The sequence below is a fragment of the Dromiciops gliroides genome, chromosome 4 (genome assembly GCF_019393635.1).
Source record: "Dromiciops gliroides isolate mDroGli1 chromosome 4, mDroGli1.pri, whole genome shotgun sequence".
NCBI classification, from domain to species: Eukaryota; Metazoa; Chordata; class Mammalia; order Microbiotheria; family Microbiotheriidae; genus Dromiciops; species Dromiciops gliroides.
The window spans coordinates 46,680,810-46,696,195 of record NC_057864.1 but is presented as its reverse complement, the minus strand read 5'-3'; the positions used below and the strand labels follow the sequence as shown (position 1 = coordinate 46,696,195).

The following is a 15,386-nucleotide window of genomic DNA, read 5'->3' as shown; positions in this document are numbered from 1 at the left end:
TTTATAATTCTTTTGAGAACTATTCTTTTCTTATCTTTTGACCATTTATCTATTGGATATTGGCTCTGGGTTTTATCTTTTTGTGTTAATTGCCCACATATCTTGGATATTACAGAGGCCTTTGATTGATTGATTGATCAAGATTTTCTCACCTGATGAAGGTGTCAGCATCTTGTTAATTAGTTTATGTAGAATGAAATGATTGATTGCTTGATTTAATTGTAGTGGATAGAAGATGAAATGACAGAAGAAACAAAGGTTTCATCTTCTGGCCATATCGATTTAATAAAGAATTCATGCAAATTGCCTAATGAAGCAGTATCAGACTTTCTCAACTTAAACTGGACCCCACATATAGCAGTGGGGATGAGGTAGGAAAGACACTTTCCTACACTAAAAAAAAATCTAATAAGACCAATTAAATAAAATGAAACAGCATTGCATTAGGTTATCTGATTTCTAATTGGATGAAAGATTAGGGACTTAACAAGTTGGGAAGGGGAGAGCAAACAGGTGCAATGGCATGAATTCAATAAAAGAGGTTCCTAAACCCCTCTAAGTAAGTATCTATAAACAAACAAAGGAACATGGAAACGATAACTGATTGATCAGTAGGGGGTCAGTTTTCAGATAAGACATATGAGTTGTTTAAGATGTGCAACTGTGTGGACAGCTAGGTGGTACGGTGGATAATGCACTGGCCCTTGATTCAGGAGGATATGTGTTCAAATCTGGCCTCAGACACTTGACACTTACTAGCTGTGTGACCCTGGGCAAGTCACTTAACCCTCCTTGCCCTGCAAAAAAAAGAAAAAAAAAAGAAAGATGTACAACTGTAAGAAAACTCCTTGCATTAGTCTTTGGATCTGATTGGGTTTCTGGTCAGCATGATCTAGGTCCTTAGTTAAGGTTCTTTCTCTAAACTGCAGGTAGAGATGGTCTAGCTTCTCAGCTACACAAGGCTAGCTTTAAACAATTTCATAAAGTTTTCTCCCAATTCTAACAATTAAATAAAATTTTTTCACAAGATAGATATTTGGCTAGTTCAATAATTTAATAGAAAAGGGAACTGAGCTAGCTCGAAAATTGAGTCACAAGATAGAGTCAGTGTGGTTTGCTAAATTCCCACAATTAACCATTTGCTGTCCTTATAGTGACAATTTCCTTAAAATTGACCCCCCACACACACACACATTGTATTTGTAACATAGGAAGGAAAACCGAAGAAGATTGCTTTCCCCTACAAAGCGAGGGAAAAATTTTGTATATTTCTTCCAAGCTTAGAAAGGAAACTGAGAGTCTTTAATTCCAATTCAAACTGTAGCATGTTTGTTTTTTTCCTCCAAAAAGGAAGTCGCAACTGTTTTGTTGGCATCTTGCTCAAAATTGACTGTCCTAGGGAATACTTGGTTTTTGCTGAAAGCCTAACATTTTAAAGGGGAAAAATAATGATTAGGAGGCAAACTAAATAGTTGAAACATCAAATCTTGGCTTTCATTAAGAATTTTATCTTTTCATTGAACACTTAGAGACAGACAGACAGAGAGACAGAGACAGAGAGAAGAAGAAGAAGGAGAAGGAGGAGGAGGTGCAAGAAGAAAATGACCTAAGCAGTTGGATAGTGTCAAACTGTCAATGGCATCTAACCCACTATAGACAAATTGGTTAGAAGACAATGCTAGAAGCTGTCATCCCTCCTTAAAGCTGAAATCTCTTTATATCCATTTTAAATTAAATTTGATAGACTTAAAGAAAAATGGCCTTACATTTTCCCTCTATCTCATTTCATTCACATTGCCTTCTCCTGGGCCTTTGGAAATGGAGAAGGGTAATGTGTTTAAATAGTTTTCATCTAAGCAATCGTAAAACTCTACAGGCACAGCTTGGAACCGCCATCCACAAATTAGAAAGTTCCCTTCTATTTGCCCATTTTATAAACACTTTATGAAGGAAGAGAACAAGAAAAACAAACAAAACCCCAGGAAGGTGGTTTAGGGCTTTTGGGTTGTTGTTGTTTTTTCATTATTCACTCTTTCCAATCTAACTCCTAAATAGTTGATTTGATAATTATACAGCACAAGAAAACATGATGCAGTACAATGTAAATACAGTTTTAGCTCAACAATGTTAAATCTTTAACAATCGCCTTCAGCAGTGTCTGCTGGAATTCCTCAGGGCTTATCCATTCCTGAAATAAAACCCTCAATCCACTCTTCATACCACCAAGTAGAGACTTGATTGCAAGAGACAACTCTGTCTTTTGCACTCCCTCTCTTTGGTGAACTACAGTCCTCAAAAGTCATTAGTGGTCAGAAGCAAAATTAGGCTCTCTGATATCTTTCTGACTCTCTCTTCTAAACAATTTTCTTGCTATTTGACCCATGTAATTTCAGAAAATATGCTGAGTATCAGTATGTTGGACAAAGTTTGTGTGAAACAGACTGTTCTAATGTTCCACCTCCCATATACTTCTATATTAAGATAGCAAGTCATTTGCATCTCCAAATGTAAAATAAACAGAACACCAGGCATTGCATGCTGGAAATGTGAGTCCAGTTACAAAACTATGAATAACTGATTCCCTTACATCAGCAGTAATCTTAGCTCTATTGCTGTCTTAGCTGGCCATGTTAAGCTCAGGAATCATATTAAATACAATCATATTAATCATGTTGCTTTATAACATAAACAAATAGGAAAGCAGACGAACTTGAAATAAACGAGGTAAAATATCTCATCAACTTCAATCATTACTATTATTGAGAAGGTTTAACAACTTGGAATTTGAATTTTACAAATTCAAATAAGAGAATGTCATTTGTATTTTGTGCTGTTTTAAGCCGAATAATGACTGTATTTTGGGTGGTGATTAAGCACCATCTCCCCCCAAAATGGAAATTAGATTATGACAAGAGGAAAAGAGAGTGACATTAGACAAAGTAATGATTGATGGTAAATATCTTTGACTTCAACAGAATCCCTTACTAGGGTTTCAAAAGCTGATTCAATTTAACACATCCAAAAAGCTTGTATTACTACTCTATTGACTGCAAGGCAGAATAATAGGTGTTAGGCATACAGAGTAAAGTGGGGGAAATGGCCCTGGCCTCAAAAAGTTTATATTTTATAGGAGATCCAACACAGATAACCTTCCCTAAGACTTGTGTTCACCAAGAAAAAGAGGAGAAAGTCTGGTGGTATTCATTCTGATCTCAAATTTCACTGGATCTGATGTTGAGGCTATGGCTTTGTAAAGAAACAGGATGGATAACTGCTGTGGACTCCCAGCAGGTGTCTCATAAATAGTTAAGCATATGCAGATTAGTTGGGGGAAGTTAGTCTTCATTTGTGGTTTTAGGTCATACTAATGTGATTTTCCCTTTCAAATCAGACCAAATGGATGTGTCAGAAGGGGTAAAATTCTTAATGGGAGTGGACAGAAATAGTTTCTAACCTGCTGCTAAGGTTAGGAATGTCATGGCTAGTTGTCATTATAGTGGAACAGAGGGTCCATCATTTTGAATACATTTCCATATCCACAGGTAGTCAGATAAGTGACCATTACCACATGTAACAAAAGGACAAACAGATGGTGTTCAGAACATTCATTTTTGTGTGTGTTTGTAAAGTGTACATGTCTATATATGTATGCGTATGCCTTATAGGTTTCAGACATTTTAGAAGCCATTTCCAAGCATATGTTTTCTATTTACTTATATAAATGCATTCATACTCACATATATGTGTATATACACACAGAAGTCTTTGTCCTTTGTTAATACAAACGTTGGTGCTGTTAAAGGCATTGCAAATCATGTGTGAACCAATTGTGGAGTAGAATTCAGGGATGACTGGCAGGCTTTTTCCACTGTATATCTGGAATGACTGCCCTTTATCTGCAGGTCACAGTTGGTGGGTCACAGTTCTTGGCCCTTCTTTTTTACCACTTAAAAGATCCTAGAATGATAGATGATTTTCAAAATCAGTAACTGAGCCTGTTCTGGATCTTCAACCATTCAATCAATATTGAATAATCAACAAGTATTTTTTAGGCACCTACCTATGTGCTAACTACTAGGGAAACAAGTACAATTTGTGAACCAAGTCCAGGTCTGTCCTTTGCTTCTGTTTTTCATGACTCAATAAACATGTTATCTTTATATATATATATATATTTGTGGGGGGGATATATTCTGAGAGTTGGAAGGGAAGTTTGAGCTCATTTTATTCAAACCTCTCATTTTACAGATGAGTAAATTTAGGGCCAGATTAGTTTGGTGATTTGCCAAAGATCACACATATAATAAGGGACTTCTAAGAACCAGGGGTTGGACTCAGGTCTTGCGACTACAACTTTTAAAAATTTAATTTAATTTTATTTCCTTCCTTCCTTCCTTCCTTCCTTCCTTCCTTCCTTCCTTCCTTCCTTCCTTCCTTCCTTCCTTCCTTCCTTCCTTCCTTCCTTCCTTCCTTCCTTCCTTCCTTCGCAGGGCAATCAGGGTTAAGTGACTTGACAGGGTCACTCAGCTAGTGTCAAGTGTCTGAGGCTGCATTTGAACTCAGATCCTCCTGAATCCAGGGCTGGTGCTTTATCCACTGTGCCACGTAGCTGCCAGATTGTGACTACAACTTAAGTGCTAATTCTACTACCTCACTCTGCCTCCAAAATTAATATTATTGATAATAATAGCTAATATTTAGAAATCATGAAGTACCCTGGGATCCGCGGCACCCGCCATCGGACTGGACCCTCCAGCCTCCAGCCTCCCGCAGCTGCAGCCTCCGTCATCATGCCGAAATATGAGTTCTTTGTGGACGTGACCTGTGAGGGCTGTTCTAACGCAGTCACCTGAGTCCTCGACAAGCTGGGTGGGCTCCAGTTTGACATCAACTTGCCTGACAAGAAAGTGTGCATTGATTCAGATCATAGTGTGGAAACACTGAAGAAAACGGGAAAGTCCACCAACTACCTTGGGATCAAGTAGCAGGAAGCTCCACCCTCTGGCCAGCTGGATGAACAAAACGGGGCAGGAGCCCGAGTAGCAGGCTCCCCAGGATCCACTCCCATTCTGACCAGCTGTGAGAGAAAAGGAGACCTGGGAGTGGAAATGAAAGAGAAGAAAGAGCACATCAGTGACTGGGAGCCCGTAGTGTTCCGGGGGAGTCCTTCGGCTCACTGTCCCTCTTTATTTTCCACTTCTAATAAAATGGAGCTGGTTTTTGATGGAAAAAAGAAAAAAGAAAAGAAAAAAATAAATCATTTTAAAGTTTCCAAAGACTTTTATAAATATTATCCCATTTTTATCTGCACAACAACCCCAGGAGATAGATGTTTTTGTGGGGCAATGGGGGTTAAGTGACTTGCCCAGGGTCACACAGCTAGTAAGTGTCAGGTGTCTGAGGCCGGATTTGAACTCAGGTACTTCTAAATCCAGGGCTGGTGCTTTATCCACTACGCCACCTAGCTGCCCCCATAGGTGTTCTTTTAACCCCCATTTTACAGATTAGGCAACTGTGCAGAGGCATAATTGATTATCCAGGTTGAGGTTATATTTGAACTCAGGTCTACTTGATTCCATGTCCAGTGCTCTAGCCACTGTGGTACCACCCAGCTATCTCTAGATAGCACCACTGGTAGTTGTGCCTTGGTGGCATAATCAAATTGGCTATTGCGTGTTGGAATTACCATTTTCAGCCATGGTAGATCCAGTTCTTCTTTAAGTTGTCTGAATAAGGATACAAATTGGTGTTTGGCATGACCCCCATCCCCAGACCAGTTGGAATGAAGTCCATTTTTTAGGCTTGCTCTTGTTCATAACCATGATATCATGATACTGTCACAGGACTGCATTTTTTTTTTTGTGGGGCAATGAGCGGTAAGTGACTTGCCCAGCATCACACAGCTAGTAAGTGTCAAGTGTCTGAGGCCGGATTTGAACTCAGGACCTCCTGAATCCAGGACTGTTGCTTTATCCACTGTACCACCTAGCTGTTCCCACAGGACTGCATTTTTATAGCTGGAAGGGAGCTTAGAATCCATACAAACTTCACATTGTGAAGGTGAAGAAAATGAGTCTCAGAAAAACCAAGTTATCTGCCCTTGGTCACAAAGCTAGTACATCTTGGAAGCAAGATTTGAATGAAGGGTTTTGTGACTCCAAGTGCAGTACTCTATTCACTATTGCTATGCTTCTTCTGTTCCTGTTGGGGAAAGAGCTTATCCGTTATTAATTCAAGATGGGGAAGATATGGTTAGAGCAGTTTGCCTGAAAACAAAACAGATTTCCTAGAGAACTGCAAGATCAATATGAGTCAAGCGTGTGACACAGTACCTCCAAAAGTTAACACTCATGCATTGCTAGGCTGCATTAAGAGAGGAATGCATTCCAGGAATAAGGCAGTGATAATTCTGATATACTCTGCCTTTCTGGAGCACATATTGAGCATCCTTTTCAGTATTGATAAGCTGGAGAGTGAACAAAGGAGTACAATTGGCCTAGTGAATGGCCTTCAATCTATGCCATGTGAGAACTAGGGTTCAGGGTATAGGTGATAACATGATAATTGTCTTTCAGTATTTGAAGAACTATTATCTTAAAGAGTGAATAGACTTGTGCTTGTCCCCAGAAGGCAGACTTAGAAGAAATTGGTGTAGGTTATAGAGAGGCAAATTGGAGTTCAACTTAAGGGAAATTTTCCTAAGAGGTCTCCAAAAGAAGGGGGGCCTCAGGGTCCCCTCATCCTAAGGTTTCAAGGAAAGGAATGGTGAGCATTTGCATAATATAGTATTGAAAGGATTTAATTTGGGTTGAAATGCAGTGGAGATTCTAACTCAGAAATTTTGCCATTGTGTAATAAATGCCTCTATAAAGCATTTTTTCTCTTATAAAATTGCCCTGAAGGGAGAGCCCATAAACCAAACCCTTTTGGGAGGATAGTGGAGGAAGTAGTCATCTGGGTGAAAAATCATCCTGTGATGATCTCATTCATACTGAAGTGAAATAGCAGGCATCTGGCTCAAGGGCAATCATGAAACATGGTTATACTTAGGGGCACTTCTATTGCCCCAGATTTGTCAAAGAGTTGAGAAGCATAAACCAAACAAAAACAACCAAACAAAAACAACAACAACAAAGAATTTGATGAGTCAACATGAAAAATATTCTTTGAACTGGAAAAAAAACAATCAAAATTTCTAAAGGGACCCTTGTTGGGATAGGAATGGGGATGTTAGTTTGGGGAAAAAGGATCATGAAGGTGTAGACCTCATAATTTCAGCCCATGAAGACTCTAGAGGGTATGGGACTCAGACGTAAGCATGACGTTATTGTTGGGGGTTCCATATCTTGCCCAAACAAGTAAAGTCAACATACATTTATAAAACCTACTGCATGCTAGGAACTATGCTAAGCATAGAGACTTCTGAAATATATATTGAATTTGCCTTTAAAAACAAACCAAGAGAGGAAGCTAGGTGGCACAGCAGATAGAGCACTGGCCCTGGAGTCAGGAGGACCTGAGTTCAAATCCGGCCTCAGACAGTGACACTTAGTAGCTATGTGACTCTGGGCAAATCACTTAACTCCAATTGCCTCACAAAATAAACAAAAAACAAAACAAAACAAGAAAAGGATAAAAAACCAAAACAAACAAATAAAGATAAACCAAGAAAGAGAAAGGGAAGGAGAAAGAACTCCCAGGCCCAAGTATCATTGAAATCTATAAGATGGTAAAGAAGATGCCTATAGTGAAAGTACAGGAAGGCTGAAATATGGGGAGATTAATTGGCTTGCCTTCAACCACATGGTATATGCCATGAGCCAGGAAAGGAATCTTTGGAGGCCAGATAAGGAAGGGTATTTCTTTTTCCAGGGATCTGTAATTATTGGAATGATGCCACCTACTGGAGACTTACTATAGGAAAGCTCCGACATGAAGGAAGGTCTTTGAGGGCAGGACCATGGCGTCTTTTCTTTGGTGTCAGGAAGTGACGTTTGCTGGTGGGAGGAGGAAGGGGGAATTTTAGCCCTTAACAGATCCAAGAGGCCATATGAGGACTCTGAATAAAATCAATAACTATTAGGACATTGACTGAAGGAATTGACCCTAAGGGCTTTGTACTATGGTTCAAAGGCAGGAGAATTCATGAGGAGAAGGGAAGAAAAAAGAGCTGAGAAATAATTTTGATACTAGCTAATGTTGCAGAGGAGGTTCCAAAAAAGTTGAGATACATGGTAGCCTTAACAAATTGGATTTACATCAGCCAGATAACCTAGACTGTGTTTTAGCTTTCATGTTTTCAGCACTCAGACCCAATTCCCTGTGTATTAGCAGACAAGAGTTAGATTTTGAGATATTTATTAATTGGTGATTTCCCCCTTTGTTTGTTATTTTTAAATTACCTTGGAGAAAATTTGTTCCATCGGTGTCCACTTAAGGCAAAGAAAATAATATAAAAAAAAAAAAAAACATACCTTAAGTTCAATGGACCTTAGTGGTGGATTTGTGGGAGTCCATGAATGACAAATATGTGGGACAGGCAAGCAAGCATACATTATTGCCTGCCTTATTTTTGTGTGTCTGGGGGGACAATGAGGGTTAAGTGACTTGCTCAGGGTTACACAACTAGTAAGTGTCAAGTGTTTGAGGTCCTCTTTGAACTCAGGTCCTCCTGAATCCAGGGCCAGTGCTTTATCCAACGTGCCACCTAGCTGCTCCTATTGCCTGCCTTATTTGAAGAAATACTCAGTGAGATGAGTGGGATTATATAGCCTTTGGAGTAGATTTCCCTTTGGATATTAGTGGGAAGATTCCAAAAGAATCTTGGTTGTGGGCTTATTTCATGGAGGAGAGCAGAAAAGAAAGGAAACAAGTTGATCAGAGAAGGAAAGATTTGGTCATAAGGAAAGTGATTAGGGGAATACTTGTGGCAGTAAGCATTGGGAGGCAGAAGGAGCCAGCAAGCCAACTCTGTGACTGATGGAAGAAAATCAAGAGTCAAGAGGGTGGGGGGTGTGTGGAAAGGCTGTTGCCATAGGCTTGTTTATAGAGTTATTGAATATTAGAGTTACAGGAGTCATTAAAGTCCATTTAGTTCCAATCTTTCATTTTTATAGATGAGTGCACTGTGGCCCAGAGAGTGGAGATGATGTATCATCATACAGCAAAGAAATTGAGTCATAGTTTCAAATGTCTACTTTGTACAATGCTTGGACACAAATATTTTGGTATGAATTGCACTGGCTGCTAAGTCCCCTTCTATTACTATGGTGGTCAAATCAGGCTCATTGAAGCAATAAGGTACCCAGAACATGATACTGGATTCCCCAAAGCCCCAAGAACAACAGCAGTACCCTCTCCCTCCTCATGCCAATGACTCTGCTTTCAGAGCAACCCTTGAAGAGATTCAACTTGGCAGTTGCCACTCTAGGTAATATAGCCCTCATCTCTTCGGTATCCACAGCTCTTGAAGGTTGGGAAAAGAAATTCTCACTTCCAAAGTCCTTGGTTCTGACAAATGGTTCAATGTCAGAAGAAGAAGCAGTTTTTATCCTTGGAAATGACATCAAAGAAGGTGCCTTATTACTTTAGCCTATGAACTGCTGGGTCTTTCCATCTCACTATCAACTGAAACCCCCCCATATGTGTAGTTTCATTCTATTTTGTCATTTTGATCTCAACCTTTGATTTCAATCTGGATAGTGAATTTCTGGTGTGGAAATTCCCTCCATGGATGCAGATCCATAACTTGATAGACCATGGCTCACTAGTTTAAATTTACAAAAGAGGGAAAATGCATTTAGAAGGATGGTGAGCATTTCAATTACACATATCAAAATAAACTGGTGTGTTTGAACCACTTCACTAAACCACAAATTAAAAAGATGCGTACAATATGTAAGGCAAGGCATGCAAAATAGTTTTACGAAGATATTGATTTATTAATTCAATTCATTTTCATCTTTGTAAAACTTTTGGAAGATCATCACCATCATTCTCATCATCATGTAATAATTTTATTAATGTAATATTCCATTCCTGACTTACAAAGTAAAATACTCTCTTTGGGAATATGTGCCCTGGCTTGACTGACTCATTAGTTCATCCCTCCCTCCCTCCCTCCAAACCTTCTTTACTGAAGAGGCTTTGTTTATCCACAATCAAGGCACCAAGCCTTACAAATGCCTTTTTTAATTTTTAATTTTTTCCAGGGCAATTGGGGTTAAGTGACTGGCCCAGGGTCACACAGCCATTAAGTGTTTAAGTGTCTGATGCAGGAGGACTCAGGTCCTCCCTAATCTAGGGCTGGTGCTCTATCCACTGTGCCACCTAGCTGCCCCACAAATGACTTTTGACACATAGGTAGTCACCCATTGTACCTTCTTCAGCCTGAAAACCTTATTCTTTTCTAGGACAAATCAGGCTTCTATACTATGGTGTGGTGGCAGCAAGGTCCTAATTCCTCCCCCAACCCTGCAAAATGACAAATGGAATAGTGAATAGAACAATGGATTTTGAGTAAGGCATGAAATTAAAAATATATATATATATTGAATACTTACTATATGTCAAAGCACTATTCTTACTGACAAAAATACAATAAATAAGTGAGAAATCCCTTGCCTTCAAAAAGTCCTTGCCTTCAAAAAGCTAATATTATTATGGGTGGATATAGCACATATGGAAGACTTCAATTGTAGGGTAGATGAGAAAACAAAACAAAACATGGTGCAGGGTTTCGGGAATAGAAAAAGAATACTTCGGTTTAAATACTTATTTGATTACTAGCTATTTGACCTAAAGCAACTGTTTCCCCTTTCTAGAACTCAGTTTCCACTTCTGTAAAATGAGAGAGTTCAATATGATGATTTCTTAGATTTTAGGAGCATAGATTTAGATCTGAGAGGAACATTAGAGAACAATATTTTCTCCAATCTCCTCATTTTACAGATGTGGGATTGAGAATTAAGCAGTTTGAACGACATGCCCAGGATCACACCAATGTGAAATGTTTGGGGTAGGGTTTGGATCCTGTATCTTCCGGACTCCAATTGCACCACTACACCATACTGTTACTTTTTGTTGTTCAGTCATTTCAGTCATTCCAACTCTTTGTGACCCCATTTGGGACTTTCTTGGTGATGATACTGGAATACTTTGCCATTTCCTTTCCCAGCTTATTTTATAAATGAGGAAGCTGAGGCAAAAACAGCTAAGTGATTTGCTCAGGGTCACACAGCTAATAAATGTCTGAGACTGGATTTGAACTCAGGTCCTCCTGATTCTAGGTGCAGGGCTCCTACCACTGTACCAACTAGTTGCCTATACAGTCACTCCTTTCCAGTTAACTCTAAATCTATGATACAATGATTTCATGAAAGTATGATACTAAGGAGGAAGAATCTTAATTTTCAGAGTTGTCTAGCCTGGGAGAGGTGGTTTGACGTTGTTGTGTTTGTTTCATTCTTGATCTCAGGGGACAGAAAAAAGTCACACTCATCTCTTTTCCTTCTGGATGAAAGTCATCTTTTTTACACTATTAACATATTTGACTTTTTTTTCCAAATGCTCTATTAAAATCTAGTTATACTATATCTACACAGCTTTACCTTCATTTATTCTACTAGCCTTGTACAACAAAGAAAGAAACCAAAGCAGCCTGAACATTTTCTAGTTTTGATCTCAATAATCCTCTCTACGATCTCCATGTGATTGAATTCAACTTGTCCTTTAAGGCCTTAGCTCAAATGTCCCCTTCTTCATGATGTCTTCCCTTATTTCCCAGCCAAAGGTGATCTTTCCCTATTTAGGTATCCCCCAGGTACTTACTCTATTTTTGTCATTTGTATTATAGATAGAGGTTTACATCCTACATCTAGTATTATATTATAGTGTCCAGAGAGTCCATCTAGTCATCTTGAATATGGTGGATGTTTAGCAAATGTATGCTGGCTGATATTGAGACAGAACATGAATGTTAACAAGAGGATTTATTGCTCTGCCTAGTTGCTCATTCTAATCATTTCAATGTAGGCCCAAAGCCCCCATTTTTTTGCAATTGTCTCAGCAAATTTAAAGAATCCCTGTGGCTTGTGGTCTGGTGGTCCAGCTGTCCTTTTAGGAATCTGTTTATGCCAAGTTTCTAAAAAATCATAACACTCCATGTTGCTCCAGTGAATAAGGATATTTTAATGTCACATGCAGAGTAGGCAGTATTTAACTCTTCCCAGAAAGATTTTAATCAGAACTCAATCCGAAGTATAGGATACTTAAGAAAAGAAGTTCTTTATTTTTAGAAGAAACAATCAGTGATTTAGAACACATAGAAAATTATCTGTCCTCAGGGCAGACACCTTTCCTTCATCAGTTAGCCTTTACTATTCACCTTTACTACAAGATAAGCTAGCTAGTAGAAGAGGTATTCAAAGTTTGGAAAATCAAATAAAACTATTCTTTGGTGGACTAAAGTCATAGGGTCACAGAGACAGAGCTTGGAAGGCTATCATAAGTAATCTAGTCTAACACACATTTTCTAAAAGAGGTATCTCAACGACAGAGAAGGCAGACAGTGAGGTCTTCTCTATAATAAATCACTCAATAGCCAATAAACAACTGTATGTCAGGCACTATGCTAAGCTCTGGGGATCCAAAAAGAGGCATAAATAAGAGTCTCAGTCCTCAAGCAGCTTATACGCTAAAACCAAAACTATCTTCTCTCACCTGGACTCTATGAGGGGAGCGAGGTGACACAGTAGTTAGGGCACTATGCCTGGGGTCCGAAAGACATGAGTTAAAATCTTCAATGCTTCCTAGGTGTGTAACCCTAGGCAAGTACCAACCTCTGTCTGTTTTATAGTTCCCTGATCTATAAAATGGGCATAATGATAGCACTTACATCCCATGAGTGTTGTAAGGATTAAATGAGATAAAACTCCTTATAAACCTACAAGTACTATACAAATGCCAGTCAGAACTAGTAGCTATTAAGTAACTTGCCCCAAATCACACAGACTAAATGGTAGAACCAGGTATTAAACCTAGGCCCCATGATCAAAATCTTACCCCTTTTCTGCTACATGATATCCCATTTAAGTCCTCAGAGCCTTCATCAAACATAGAAAGGATCACCAACTTTCACATGCTTTGCTAGAGGAATGCATGCTTTGGCAGGCCTATCAACCTTGGAAAGGGTTTGCATTCAGATGTAGCAATGGACTGGAAATGAGTCATCTGGGGACCAGACTGGGTATATACAGAAAGGCTCATCATCAGCTTGACCAATGGATCTTTTGGCTACAAAAATTCTCAAAGGCTGTAAACATCCACCATATGGGAAGACTGGTTGTGCATTGTACTAGTAGAGTTTTGACGTATGATGAAATGACAGATCCCCGAAGCCCTAAAAAAGGTAAACCACTCCAGGGGCTGTTCCAAACTGGCCCCAAGGGCATCACAGTTGTGTAGCCCTAGATTTAGTTTGTACAAACAGGTTTTAATGAAAACATTTTTCAAAGCTATTTTTATGATGTTTGTGTTTAGGTCAATAACTTGAGTCCAGATGTTGTAAAGGCAGAGTTATTTTTAAAGACATTTCCATTCACACTCTCAAACACAATTTTGCATGTGCACAATTTTGGATGTACGTACTTTGAGGGTTTGTATATGCCACATGCATATCTTGGACAGCTTGTAGGTGCACAGATTCTTTTTGTTTAGAGTTATTTACCAAATGCGGTGCTCAGGACCAGAAAGATGTACTATTGTACATTTAAACATCAATTTTTAAGCACCTACCCAGTCTATGACACACTGCAAAATGTTGGCTTTAGAAGCATAGCTTTGGCATAAACCCTGCTTTCAAGAACCTTACATTCTAATGCTGGCAGTGGGTGGGGAGAAGGAAGAATAATCACGTACTATATATACCAATACACTTCTAGACATGATAAGAAGCTATGAATCCAGGGACAGCTCGGTGGTGCAGTAGATAAAGTACTGACCCTGGATTCAGGAGGACCTGAGTTCAAATCTGACCTCAGACACCTGACACTCACTAGCTATGTGACCCTGGGCAAGTCACTTAACCCTCATTGCCCTGAAAAAAAAAAGAAGCTATGAATCATGGAATTAGTCAAACAATAAATATTTATTAAGTGACAACTATGTGCCAGGCACTTTGCTAGGTTTTGGGGAAACAAAGGTAAAAAATAAGATTGTTCCTGTCCTTGATTAACTTCTAATCTAGCCGTGTAAATGATGCAATCATAATGCTATAGATGGAATAGATAGAGGATAATTTAGGAGGGAGGTGTAATAGCAACAGAGGGGATAAAGAAAGACTTCATCTAGAGTTAAACCTTGAACACATCCTTGAGGGAAAACGATAATGATTCTGCCAGGCTGAAGTGAGGAATGAATACACTCTAGGTATAGAGGATGGCCAGTGCAGAAGCACATAGCTGAAAGATGAGATGTCATAACAACAATAATATCTAGCATCCATATATCACCTAATATATGCCAGGCAATTTGCTAAGCACTTTATAAGTATTATCTCATTTGAGTCTCACAACAAGACTGGGAGGTATTGTTATTCTTATTATAATCCTCATTTTATAGTTGAGGAAACTGAGGCACTCAGTGGTTAAGTGACTTGTTCTAGGTTCCACAGTTAGTGTCTAAAGCTAAATTTGAACTTAGGTCTTCCTGACTCCAGTCTAAAATTCTATCCATCATACCATATCACTGCCTTTATGAAGAGGAACAGTAAGAAGGCCAATTGGGCTGAAACAAGAGGATGCAAAAGGGAGTAATGTGCAATAAAATTAGAAAATCATTTGGGACCAGGTTGTTAAGGGTGTAAGTGCAAACCAGAGGATTTTATATTTGATCCAAAGGAAAACAGAGAGAGTTTCAATTTCAATTAGTATGGGGATAAGATCTAAAAATGAAATAGCATAAAAAGGTTAAAGAGTATTCAAATACAATACTTCAGAATTGTTACCCATAAAAGGAATACAAAAATATATTTTCTAAAAAGTACCATGAGAGGCCATATTTAGTTCATGAATTAGTGAAGAAAATTCAGGATGGTCAAGAAAGGAAGAAACAATGAGGACAAAACAAAGAAAAAAACTTGAAAAAGGTGCTTAAAAATAATGCTACTTAACATAAAAGATTGGAGGGGAAGGGAAGAGGAAACTTTGAACCATTTACTTTAATTGGTCAAACAAAATAAGAGCAAAAAGGGGGTGAGGGAAAATAAATGCAATAAGAATAAATAAATACACGCATGGTTATATGCATGCATACCTACATACAGAGATAAATAAACAACTGATTTCTCTTACTTTTCCACCATGTCTCAGGAAGTTCATTATTGGTAT

The 15,386-nt window shown here is 38.7% G+C and overlaps 1 pseudogene; it reads left to right on the top strand.

Annotated features, from left to right (window-relative positions):
* Positions 1–4,790: 4,790 nt before the first annotated feature.
* Positions 4,791–4,985, top strand: LOC122753050 (annotated as a pseudogene).
* The last annotated feature ends 10,401 nt before the right edge of the window (positions 4,986–15,386 follow it).